The following is a 13,069-nucleotide window of genomic DNA, read 5'->3' on the forward strand; positions in this document are numbered from 1 at the left end:
GACCCCTTTATAGTATCGTAAGGCTGTCCACAAATAAATAGCCATGTTCACCACATCCCGACCATCATAACCATAACCATGGTAACCATTATAACCATGGTAACCATTATAACCATGGTAACCATTATAACCATGGTAACCATTATAACCATGGTAACCATTATAACCATGGTAACCATTGTAACCATGGTAACCATTATAACCATGGTAACCATTATAACCATGGTAACCATTATAACCATGATAACCATTATAACCACTAGCAGGAACCCGTCTAACCCTAAAGTGGTGTCAAGACTCAAGAGACTAAAATAATTATTACCTATTTAATTCGCGTTTTTGACACCACTTGGGGGTCCAAATTTTGGTCTCTAAAACTCCTATTTCTTGGCCAATTTTTTATTTTTTCATGCTGATTTGAAAGCCATTAAAGCATTTGACCCAGTCAATAAAGTTTCAGTTGTATATCTTTTACGGTTTTTGCGGAAAGTCGTGTTAAAGTTGATGCCGTGGTGTCAGTAAAATGGCACGGATAAATAAATATATATATATCGTCTCGCTTTATATATAGTAAGATGGTAACCATTATAACCATGGTAACCATTATAACCATGGTAACCATGATATTTATAATTATGTCCCGGAACATTTTTACAGGCCCACTATCCTACCACTGGCCTAAATATCCTACCACTAGCCTACCTAAAGTATGAACAACCTTAACACCCATAATAAAGCAGGACATTTTCCTTATATTTCATTCAAACACGATTAATTTTCTGTGTAATATTAACTTTGGAATAAATCTGTCATCTTACAAATTATTCTTATTAAAAAATTGTAATTTCCATGAACACTTAATCATTATCTCTTGGGAAACAATTGCCTGTAATAAATGATTAATCAAAAACTTGATACTTGATAGTAAAGTTGGTCTCTATCAAAACCCAACATAATGCTAACCAAACTGTGTTTATACAACATGCACATTGCACATCATCTGACATCATGCTGCCTTGCTCAATTTCAAGTGTAGAGAAACATTCGACACATTGCACATCTTTTTAAATTTCCAAAATTTAAAAAGCTGGGATCGACTGTAAAATAGTATAGAAATAAGTGCCCTTCGTAACATTTATTCCTCTCAATTGAAAAAACGACGAAGGTGTAAAGTATGAAACAGCATGAATCGTGATGTGAAGATTAGGTGCACTCCGGCCTTGTGTAAAATGATGCAGGAAAGGAGGTTTAAATATGAAGTAATATGGCGTAAAATGTACATAATATCGCAGTTCATAAAAGCACAAAAACGATTATAGAACTCTTCAGCACATAAGTTGCCGCAGGCAAAATGCGCTTCAGGTTTTCTTTATCTCCATCATTGAAGTCGACATCATCTGCATACTCAGTGTCAAGGGGAAGGCCTCGACTAGCAATGGGTGGATCTGGCCTGCCCATTGTAGTATGCGAGGATGGTCACAGATTGCACCTGCAAGTACAAATGTAAAGGCAGTCACCCTGAAAAGCGCCCAGCAGACTCAGAAACTGAGCTGATAGCGTTCCGTTAACGTTTACTCTAAGAACTGTGTTAGAAAAGAGGAGTCTTACTAATGTCTAATATTATTATTTAAATATAAAGAAATAAATAATTCTCTAATTAAATATAAAGGTGGCGGGTTACGGGCAATAATCGGTGTATTTATGTCTAATGTTCGTAGAATTGAGTAATATATAGTATAGTAGTATAGTAGTATATTGAGTAATATATAGTATAGTAGTATAGTAGTATATTGAGTAATATATAGTATAGTAGTATAGTAGTATATTGAGTAATATATAGTATAGTAGTATAGTAGTATATTGAGTAATATATAGTATAGAAGTATAGTAGTATATTGAGTAATATATAGAACACTGTATTCTATTGAGTAATAAGTGATGACTTGACAGGTACCAGTCCACCACATCTTTAAACAATAAACATGCAGCAGTTACAAATAATAACGAACAAACTAACAAACAAGATAGACATAACTCTGCAGTCTGCAATACGGTGGTCTATATAATGAGCGTTGTCCGGCACGTTATCCAACGTTTATGGGAAGTCTAGCTTCCCTCATTCTAATTTGTCTCACGCATTAAATTTAAAGAGTTTCAGCAGCTTGCAGCAGCGTCATGTCACTTATACGTATAGGCGCAGTTTATATAATCAAGAGGCTTGCATATTATATCTCCGCCAAAAGCACACTCCCCAAATTGCGCGCATTGCTGTAACTTCTTTCAAACTTCATGAATCGAGGAAAATTATTTTGCTATGTATTCAGAGTCAATATATGCACTTATACAAATCACTTGGAATACTTTTGAAAGAGAATAACAAGCTCAAAAACGCTACTAACGTATTTCTCCATAAAAAGCACAATAGCGTGAGAAGCTTTTGTCGAGGTGTCAGCAGCTTGCAGCAGCGTACGTCACTTATATACAACTCATTGCTCCAAATGATTTGTCAAGTTTTTGCTTTGTCACTACAAATCCTTAGATTGTCACAAAACCCCTAACTTTGTGACACAGTTTAATTGTATTATGCAATATGAGCAGCTCAGCTACACAACAACAATTACCTACAAATTACAGGGCTCAATTCCGGTCTGCTACAGGCTAATACTCACCAGCTAGATAGGTGTTGAGTACTCTCAGCTCCGTGTAGGTAGGTAATATAATACCGCCGTGATCTAATGAAATGTCACGTTACACATCACGTTACCTTACCTGCTGACATTAAACTCGCTATTCTGAGCTCTCGGACGGGTCACGTGAAGTGCACGTGACGCATTTAATCATGTTCCTGTACTCTGGAATGCCAGTAATCTACATCCGAATGGTTTGGTTCGTCAGGCTCGTTGTGACTTGTGACTCTTTCTAATTCTCGATTTCGTGTCTTTGTAAGCTTACACTAAACCTGGCCTGTTTTATTAGCTTGTTTAAATCGACGCATCTTTGTTGACGAGACACTTATACTTCTTGGCAGGTACGTGGAATATTTATAGTAAAGAGACTTTCTGAAGTTATAAAACTCAGCTAAATTCAGCTACTCACTACCCCGAGTTTAGCTAAATTCAGCTATAAACTCGGGGTAGTGAGTACTGTTTCTTTTTCTTTTTCGTGTAACTTACTACATAATATAAATTACCAATACAATGCAGATGTTATATTAGTCTCAGTTGGGTTATTATGGCTGATACTGGAAAGTACCGTGATTTAATATAGATTTTCACCTGGCATAGCTGGGGCCTGGAGCACTTACAATTTAGTACATCTCCAATAATAGGGACTTTACGCCCCAGTTAAGTTATGTGTTTGTGGGCAGTTTGGGGGCCTGGGACAATTACACTTTACATGTTATAACTGGCTGGGGCCTGGAGCACTTGATTTGTTATGTGTTTGTAGGCAATTTGGGGGACTGGGACCGGGGGGGGGGGGGGGGTGCAGGTACTTTTTTGATGGAACATAACCCTAAAAGTACCCGAGGGGGGGGGGGTGGGTGTTTTATGAAATTTTCGAAAAGTATCATGGTACTTTTTTTGTCCCAAAAAAAAGAAGGGGTACCCCAAAACATGATTATAAAAGTACATGGTACTTTGTCATTACCAAAATGTTAGAATCGGGGTTTTTCTGAAATTATACCTAGCTTGTTGTAGATCTAATTGGGTTTTTCTGAAATTATACCTAGCTTGTTGTAGATCTAATTGGGTTTTTCTGAAATTATACCTAGCTTGTTGAAGATCTAATTGGGTTTCTCTAAAATTATACCTAGCTTGTTGTAGATCTAATTGGGGTTTTCTGAAATTATACCAAGCTCGGTGTAGATCTAATTGGGTTTTTCTGAAATTATACCTAGCTTTTTGTAGATCTAATTGGGTTTTTCTGAAATTATACCTAGCTTGTTGTAGATCTAATTGGGTTTTTCTGAAATTATACCTAGCTTGTTGTAGATCTAATTGGGTTTTTCTGAAATTATACCTAGCTTGTTGAAGATCTAATTGGGTTTCTCTAAAATTATACCTAGCTTGTTGTAGATCTAATTGGGGTTTTCTGAAATTATACCAAGCTCGGTGTAGATCTAATTGGGTTTTTCTGAAATTATACCTAGCTTTTTGTAGATCTAATTGGGTTTTTCTGGGATCAATACAAATTTATACAATTAGTCGCAACCAGGCGACTCATAAACAATACTCCAATCCGGATTTTACATGTTATAAGTATAACTTCTGGTACACCTTTTTCAATGGTTTTTGATTGAAAATGTTTTCAGTGACTGAGTTTCAAGAAACTTTGAAAAACGATTTTGAGAAGAAACCTGTTTCCTTATTCCTAACTAATCTATCTTGACCTTGTGAAGACTTCGTCCTACCCCAGGTTATCAAATATCAGGTTTGTGAATGTTTTACAAAACAACTTAATCTTTCTTTTATATTACTTTTTAATTAATAAATATGCTGATTAATTTTAGGGACATCTATTTCTAAGTAAGTGCCAATACCATTTAAGAATACGACTGCCAGCACGCTATTTTAAAGCGATAAGATACTCAGTATCTAGACAGCTCAAATCTCAATCTTTCTCCCACAATTATTGGTTCTTGATCAGCCACGTAGCCAGCAATAAGATTAAGGCAGGAACTTGGCGAAGCGCCAGATAACCCCATCCATATATTCCTGTCCCGCATCAGGGTTCGCAGTTCCTCTTTAGAGTTTGTCACAACTTCCTTCAGTAACATAGACAAGTAGCTTTGTCTTGGTCGGCCTTGCTGTGCTCTACCATGCATAGGTTCCCATAAGACTAAATCACTAGCAAGTAGCTTAGGATGTCTGATGCAGTGTCCTGCCATTTTTAATCTCCTGCTTCGTAACCCTACTCGGCGTCAGTCAATTGCATAATTGAATAACTGATGCCTTGGTAGGCTACCATACAAAGTTATATTGCTGACCTTGTTCTTCCATGAGATACCCAGCACCATACGCAGCATCGTTGTGTATGTCCCGTCCAAACTTTTCTCTTGAGCCTTCGTCAGTTTCCAGGTTTCTGATCCATAGAGCAGTACTGACTCACAAGCCGCTATGAACAATCTAATCTTAAGGCTCTTTCAGGGTTTGAATTTCCAAATATCCTTCAGTCTATGTAGGGCACCTCATGCTTTTCCCTTTCTAACCCTTATCTCCCTATCTGTGCTATGTAACTTACATTGTAGGGCACCTCATGCTTTAGAGGTCGCTAGATCGATCCTCCATATTCAAATTTCAATGTCATAACCTTGGTCTTGCCTTTGAGCGTGCTAAATCAGTCGATCTTCGAGATTGTTCTTAAAGGGCCCCCGACACGACAGTTGAAAACAGCTTGAATCGATGTATTTTCGGACGCTGATTCAGAATCACACCCCATGACATAGGGTTAAAATGCTCCCCTGCCAAGATATTGGCGAAAAACTGTCTTGATCACGTGATATGACCGTGCGTATAAGGAAGTTGGTCGAATTTCTCGTTCAGTTAGGGTTTCAGCATATGCTTTTGTTAGGGATTGGGTTAGGGTTAGGGTTGGGATCAGATAAGAGGGTTAGGGTTTCGAATAGTCGTTCAGGGCCAGCTAGAGAACGGGTTGAAAAAGTCACGTGACAGTCGAGTGTAGAGTGATTAATCATCATCCTCTTGCCTTCGTTTAAGGCATAATTGAATAACTGATGCCTTGGTAGGCTACCATACAAAGTTATATTGCTGACCTTGTTCTTCCATGAGATACCCAGCGCCATACGCAGCATCTTTGTGTATGTCCCGTCCATACTTTTCTCTTGAGCCTTCGTCAGTTTCCAGGTTTCTGATCCGTAGAGCAGTACTGCATACTGATCACAAGACGCTATGAACAATCTAATCTTAAGGCTCTTTCAGGGTTTGAATTTCCAAATATCCTTCAGTCTATGTAGGGCACCCCATGCTTTTACCTTTCTAACCCTTATCTCCCTATCTGTGCTATGTAACTTACATTGTAGGGCACCTCATGCTTTAGAGGTCGCTAGATCGATCCTCCATATTCAAATTTCAATGTCATAACCTTGGTCTTGCCTTTGAGCGTGCTAAATCAGTCGATCTTTGAGATTGTTCTTAAAGGGCCCCCGACAGTTGAAAACAGCTTGAATCGATGTATTTTCGGACGTTGATTCAGAATCACACCCCATGACATAGGGTTAAAATGCTCCCCTGCCAAGATACTGGCGAAAAACTGTTTTGATCACGTGATATGACCGTGCGTATAAGGAAGTTAGTCGAATTTCTCGTTCAGTTAGGGTTTCAGCATATGCTTTTGTTAGGGATTGGGTTAGGGTTAGGGTTGGGATCAGATAAGAGGGTTAGGGTTTCGAATAGTCGTTCAGGGCCAGCTAGAGAACGGGTTGAAAAAGTCACGTGACAGTCGAGTGTAGAGTGATTAATCATCATCCTCTTGCCTTCGTTTAAGTGTAGCCATACGCTCGCTGCCGCCGCGATTCTACTCGGAGCAGGAACTGAGGAACTCGTTGGCCTTGTCCATGTCCTCAGAAATAAGTGGTATATCATCTGCAAAGTCCACATCGGTGATGATCTTGGGGCCCACTCTTCTGCTTTTTTTACGTTCGAGAGTGAGTCCAAGTCGCTCCGCATCATCACCTATGGCTTGCCTCATACAGTAGTCGATGACTATTGCAAAGAGGTAAGGTGCTAAGGTTTCACCCTGTAACACACCTGCTAGTACCTCAAACAACAGTCTCTCCGTCTGGAGTTATATTAGGACTTTGGCCGTTGTCTTCTCGTACATAAGCCGTATAAGCTGTACGATTTTGACTGGAATACCGTAAGCTTCTAGAATCTTGAGCCCTTTCCCACGATGTACACTGTAGAAAGCCTTCTTAAAGTTTATAAATGTCAGAACAGCTGGCAGTTTCCGACTCTTGACACCCTCTATTAGACGCCTCAGTACCAATATCTGCTGGGCTTAGATGTCCCTCACATAAATCGAGGCCTTTTTTTTTCAAAAAGCTAAGGCAAAATGCAGGATAACGTGGAAAATGCAGGATAACGTGGAAAATGCAGGATAACGTGGAAATATTCTCAAATTCTCTCAAAATGTTTCCTTCGGCTTTACGTCCCCTAGCTGTCCGGTCTCCCATATTCTTCCACGGTACTTTTAAAAGTACGGTTCATAAACAGTGACCTAACTTGTCTCATGACAAATATTTTTGGATGCAGTTTTTTGCATTAAGTTAAAAAAGGTCTGCTGATGATTTTAGCACCCTGACCAGATGGTTAACAAAAGCAAGAGATTTATAGGATGTTGGCAAAGGTGTTCAAAAATGGTACTTTGAAAAATGGTAAATTCTCGGTACCACCAGCCAATTCTCCAACTTTGATGGATCCCAAATTTGGTTTTTTTAAATTGCCTAAACGATTGTGCAATAAATAGGCAATAATGTGGAGCGACATAAAAATCATAAATTACCTCTAATTGAGATGTAAATTGGGTGTACTTTTAAAAGTACATCATTCTAGACAACGATGTACTTTTAAAAGCACGTACTTTTAAAAGTTCATTACCTTCGAATGATGTACTTTTAAAAGGACAGGTTTCACGATTAATGTACTTTTAAAAGTACAGGTTTATATAGACTACACAATGTATGCTGGTTTATATAGACTACACAATGTGTGCTGGCTTAATTAATGCCGGTAACACTGTCATGGCAGGTAAATTGTTCTGAATCAGAACGGAACAGAAATTTTCCGCTCTGATTCGCCAGCACTGGCATAATTTCACAGTTGACTATGACTTCGTGTAATTATAGTGTGAGGTCTCCTTAGGCATGTTAATCCGATATTATTTATATTTATTACGTCTTTATATTATAAGCTTTCAGTTTCATTTTGTGCAGGTTATAATAAACTTCGGTCTCAATTTATTAGACTGTCAGCAGTGCTCTCCGTGGGGCATGAAATATCGATTTTGTTGTAACGCCATTTGCTGGTTTATTGACTAACATTTCTTAGCTTAGTATTTTCTTTTCTTGTTGTAATTTTTCTTTTCTTAGTATATTTTTAGTTCATTTCTTAGCTAAGTACAGGACGTGTACATGGATTTGTCAGATACAGCGAAAAGAAGGAGGAGAAAGAGGAGCCCTGAGAAAGATGCGACCCTGGTGTGTTATACACTACTGTTATGCTATATAATATTACTTCTCTACATCTGTCATCATGAGATACAATCCAATTATAGGCAATTTCACATTGATGAACTTATTTATTAAATAGCTAATACTAAACTACACCAGGACCATAAATTCGACGTAGGCGATCTTGTTTACAAAGAATGGGGGAGACAGTGGGAGCCGGCTCGAGTACTGAAGATTTATAAAGGAGGATCAGGAGGGATCAAGATTCAGTTTGTGGAATGCAAGAGAATGCTGGATGTCCACAAACAAACCCTAAAGCTCCCAGAAGCTTTTCACAACCTAAAGAATACCGAAAATGGTGAGAATGAGAAGGGAGTATCAGAGGCTGAGAGAGTTCTAGAGGAACAGAAGAGAGTGGCAGAAGCTGAGAGAGTTCTAGAGGAACAGAAGAGAGTAGCAGAAGCTGAGAGAGTTCTAGAGGAACAGAAGAGAGTGGCAGAAGCTGAGAGAGTTCTAGAGGAACAGAAGAGAGTAGCAGAAGCTGAGAGAGTTCTAGAGGAACAGAAGATAGTAGCAGAAGCTGAGAGAGTTCTAGAGGAACAGAAGAGAGTAGCAGAGGTAGAGAGAGGTCTAGAGGAACAGAAGAGAGTAGCAGAAGCTGAGAGAGTTCTAGAGGAGCAGAAGAGAGTAGCAGAAGCTGAGAGAGTTCTAGAGGAACAGAAGAGAGTAGCAGAAGCTGAGAGAGTTCTAGAGGAACAGAAGAGAGTAGCAGAGGTTGAGAGAGTACTAGAGGAACAGAAGAGAGTAGCAGAAGCTGAGAGAGTAGTAGAGGAGCAGGAGAGAGTAGCAGAAGCTGAGAGAGTTCTAGAGGAGCAGAAGAGAGTAGCAGAAGCTGAGAGAGTTCTAGAGGAACAGAAGAGAGTAGCAGAAGCTGAGAGAGTTCTAGAGGAGCAGAAGAGAGTAGCAGAAGCTGAGAGAGTTCTAGAGGAACAGAAGAGAGTAGCAGAAGCTAAGCGAGTTCTAGAGGAACAGAAGAGGGTAGCAGAGGCTGAGACAATTCTAGAGGAGGAAAACAACGCAGATGAGGAAATGCACAGACTACAAGATGAAAGGAATCTTATGTTGGAACAGCAGATTGCTGATGGCACACAATCATGTCAGTATTCAATAGTAAACATACATCGGAAACCAGTTACAAGATCTAGGATTGTAAACATTAAGAAAGAGTTATATATTGAAGTAGAGGCCGCTCTGGAAGACGTGGAACAACCGGGTGAAAACGTGGATCCTTCAAGATCGACTAAATCCCCAAAATCAAAGAAGATGGCTGAAGTTAAGAGGGAAATTCTAGAAAAAGATGTGAAGCAGTTTACAGGATCCAGACAATCAGCTCGAAGCAACACGAAGACCAAAAATAAAGCGAAGAAACAGAAAAATGTCCGTATTAATGTTCGAGAAGAACAAACTTCTTTGCATAATAACTTGAGAACGCTGGACGAAGCTCTAGAGCTGGCAACCACAGTGTCTTCGAATGAGATAGATGTTGTCATCCTTCCTCCGGATGGTGTTGAGAGTGATACGGAAATGATCGATGACAATGATGGTGATAATCTCCCCTTGTCTGCGGTAAAAGATACTGCTGGAACCTATGAGCTACATTTTGTAGGAGAAGAGTCAGATAATGAATTGGACACAGAACAATTGACGAACCCTGCCCCTATTACACGAAGTTCAACTAATGCTATTGATAATAAGTATCCGGACATAGTCGCTTTTCGATCAGAAGTTCAAAATATTGTCGAAGACACATCAACAGATACATCTGAGAAGATCAATAAACTTTTAGGACTCTGCCCGAAGATTAATAACTCGTGTAAGTGGGTTGCCGACTCTGCTCAAGCTCCAAATCTTTCACCTCGCCCATCATACAGTGAGAAGGTTATTGCTAATAGATCAAAACTGATCCAAGATTTCGGTGGTTTGCTACCCCATGAAATTTTCGAGAGACTTGTAGATGACCCCGAAAACAGTTTGTTAACCCAAATTATCACAGAGTCGGAGCGTTATGCTCATAGCCGATTTGGCGATTTAACCTTCAAGACAAACAAAGATGAAATTAAAACATTTATCGGGGTTTTGCTTTTGTCGGGCTATCACAAGTTACCTCAAGCACACCTCTATTGGGATTCAAATGTTGATACTAATGTGAGTGTGGTTACTGATGCCATATCAAGGAACCGATATAATTTGCTGAAGAAGTACATTCATTGCGTGGACAATCGAGATGTGGACACCACAGATAAGTATTGGAAGGTAAGACCTCTCTACGACATCATGAATCAAAGTCTGGCTAAGTTCAAGAACCTTGATAATACGTTTAGTATTGACGAGCAGATGGTCCCTTACACCGGGATGCATAGCGCTAAACAACGCATGAAGGATAAAAGCATCCGATTCGGCTATAAAAACTTTTGGCTGGTTGGCTCATCGGGATTCCCGTACCACTGCCTCCCTTACTGTGGTAAGAAAGGAATTGGCGGAGATCCTGGAAAGAACCTCACCAGTCGGGTAACCTTACAACTGGCCATGGAGATTCTTGAACCCAAAGAAAGTAACGTCTTTTATGACAATTGGTTTGCCAGCTATAAGCTGTTAGCCATATTCTCTGCCATGGAGCTTGGAGCATCTTGTACTATTCAAAGTCAGAGAACAAATAGTTGCCCCACCAAGACTGATTCTGCACTTAAGAAAGAAGGGCGTGGGAGCTTTTCAAAGGGAATTGACGAGTTTACAGGGGTGACCATTGTAAAATGGCATGACAATAGCGTCGTGAATGTTGGTTCCAACATCTTTACTGTTAATCCTATCACAGATGTGGAACGGTACAGTCAAGCAGAAAAGAAGAAGATTCAAATCAAACGACCATCCCTTGTCAAGGAGTATAACAAGGGAATGGGTAACGTTGATGTGTTTGATGGCCATGTGGCTAGCTACAGAATCTCTCTAAGGGGAAAAAAGTGGTGGTGGCCACACCTAATAAATACGCTTGATTGCCTGAAAGCAGCATCATATTCTTTGTATGAGATATGTCATTCGAATGAAAAGACGAAACTGACATATCTGAACTTCATTCGACGAATAACAATAGCCTACCTGAAGAAGAGATTGCAGCCCCCATCATCGCTATGCCAAAGAGTTGCAGTGTGGAAGGGTGACAACAGAGTTACCCCAGAGGTCCGCCTGGAGAGTAGAACTAACACTCACTGGCCAGTAAAAACAAAGCAAAGACGATGTGCTTTGAATGGCTGCAAAGGTCGCAGCAACTATAAGTGCGAAGTGTGTGACGTTGCACTTTGTGTGCTTTGTTTTAAGCCTTATCATCAGTTAGAGTAAAAAGCACAAAACCTGACAATTTTAGTAAAATTGATAGTAAACTAAGTAAACTGGTAAATGGAATTGTGATAGTAGTTTATAAGTATAGCTGTTCCCACCATCATGATTTATTCAGTGTACCACTTAAATTTTGTATGGTATTGTTTAAATTTTATTCAGCCATTCTGACCAAGGCTTTTAGTTTTATTATCTGACCCTGAGTTTCTATTTAACTAACTAATGTACCACCAAAAGTGCACTATTCATTAAACCCGTACTTTTAAAAGTACATTATTTATTAAACCCGTACTTTTAAAAGTACATCATTCAAATATGATGTACTTTTAAAAGTACGATACAATTTTCCAAAAAAGCAAGCTCCAACAATGACCTTTTAAAAGTACGGGTCGAAAAAGCTATAAAAAATATAAATTTTTTCAAAATTATTATTGCATCGTCGGAGTTGGTGTCTTAATGCTTCGGAAACAAAATTTCGTCAAAAAATTCGAACGTTTAGAGTTGTTGGTATTATATGGGTTAAAGGGCCCCCGACAGTTGAAAACAGCTTGAATCGATGTATTTTCGGACGTTGATTCAGAATCACACCCCATGACATAGGGTTAAAATGCTCCCCTGCCAAGATACTGGCGAAAAACTGTTTTGATCACGTGATATGACCGTGCGTATAAGGAAGTTAGTCGAATTTCTCGTTCAGTTAGGGTTTCAGCATATGCTTTTGTTAGGGATTGGGTTAGGGTTAGGGTTGGGATCAGATAAGAGGGTTAGGGTTTCGAATAGTCGTTCAGGGCCAGCTAGAGAACGGGTTGAAAAAGTCACGTGACAGTCGAGTGTAGAGTGATTAATCATCATCCTCTTGCCTTCGTTTAAGTGTAGCCATACGCTCGCTGCCGCCGCGATTCTACTCGGAGCAGGAACTGAGGAACTCGTTGGCCTTGTCCATGTCCTCAGAAATAAGTGGTATATCATCTGCAAAGTCCACATCGGTGATGATCTTGGGGCCCACTCTTCTGCTTTTTTTACGTTCGAGAGTGAGTCCAAGTCGCTCCGCATCATCACCTATGGCTTGCCTCATACAGTAGTCGATGACTATTGCAAAGAGGTAAGGTGCTAAGGTTTCACCCTGTAACACACCTGCTAGTACCTCAAACAACAGTCTCTCCGTCTGGAGTTATATTAGGACTTTGGCCGTTGTCTTCTCGTACATAAGCCGTATAAGCTGTACGATTTTGACTGGAATACCGTAAGCTTCTAGAATCTTGAGCCCTTTCCCACGATGTACACTGTAGAAAGCCTTCTTAAAGTTTATAAATGTCAGAACAGCTGGCAGTTTCCGACTCTTGACACCCTCTATTAGACGCCTCAGTACCAATATCTACTGGGCTTAGATGTCCCTCACATAAATCGAGGCCTTTTTTTTTCAAAAAGCTAAGGCAAAATGCAGGATAACGTGGAAAATGCAGGATAACGTGGAAAATGCAGGATAACGTG

The 13,069-nt window shown here is 39.7% G+C and overlaps 1 long non-coding RNA gene across 3 annotated transcripts in view; it reads left to right on the forward strand.

Moving 5' to 3' along the window:
• The first annotated feature begins 2,909 nt into the window (after nt 1-2,909).
• Nucleotides 2,910-13,069, forward strand: part of LOC134826523 (uncharacterized) — a 68,003-nt gene continuing 57,843 nt past the window's right edge. The window contains exons 1-2 of one of the 3 annotated variants that reach the window (XR_010161711.1): nt 2,910-3,028; nt 4,313-4,431. This is a non-coding gene — a long non-coding RNA (uncharacterized LOC134826523). Of the gene's footprint in view, nt 3,029-4,252; nt 4,432-13,069 lie in introns of those variants that run through there. The other 2 variants (XR_010161712.1, XR_010161713.1) reach the window with 2 other exon arrangements.

The sequence above is a fragment of the Bolinopsis microptera genome, chromosome 2, assembly GCF_026151205.1.
Source record: "Bolinopsis microptera isolate Bmic1 chromosome 2, MBARI_Bmic_1.0, whole genome shotgun sequence".
In the NCBI taxonomy this organism is placed as follows: domain Eukaryota; kingdom Metazoa; phylum Ctenophora; class Tentaculata; order Lobata; family Bolinopsidae; genus Bolinopsis; species Bolinopsis microptera.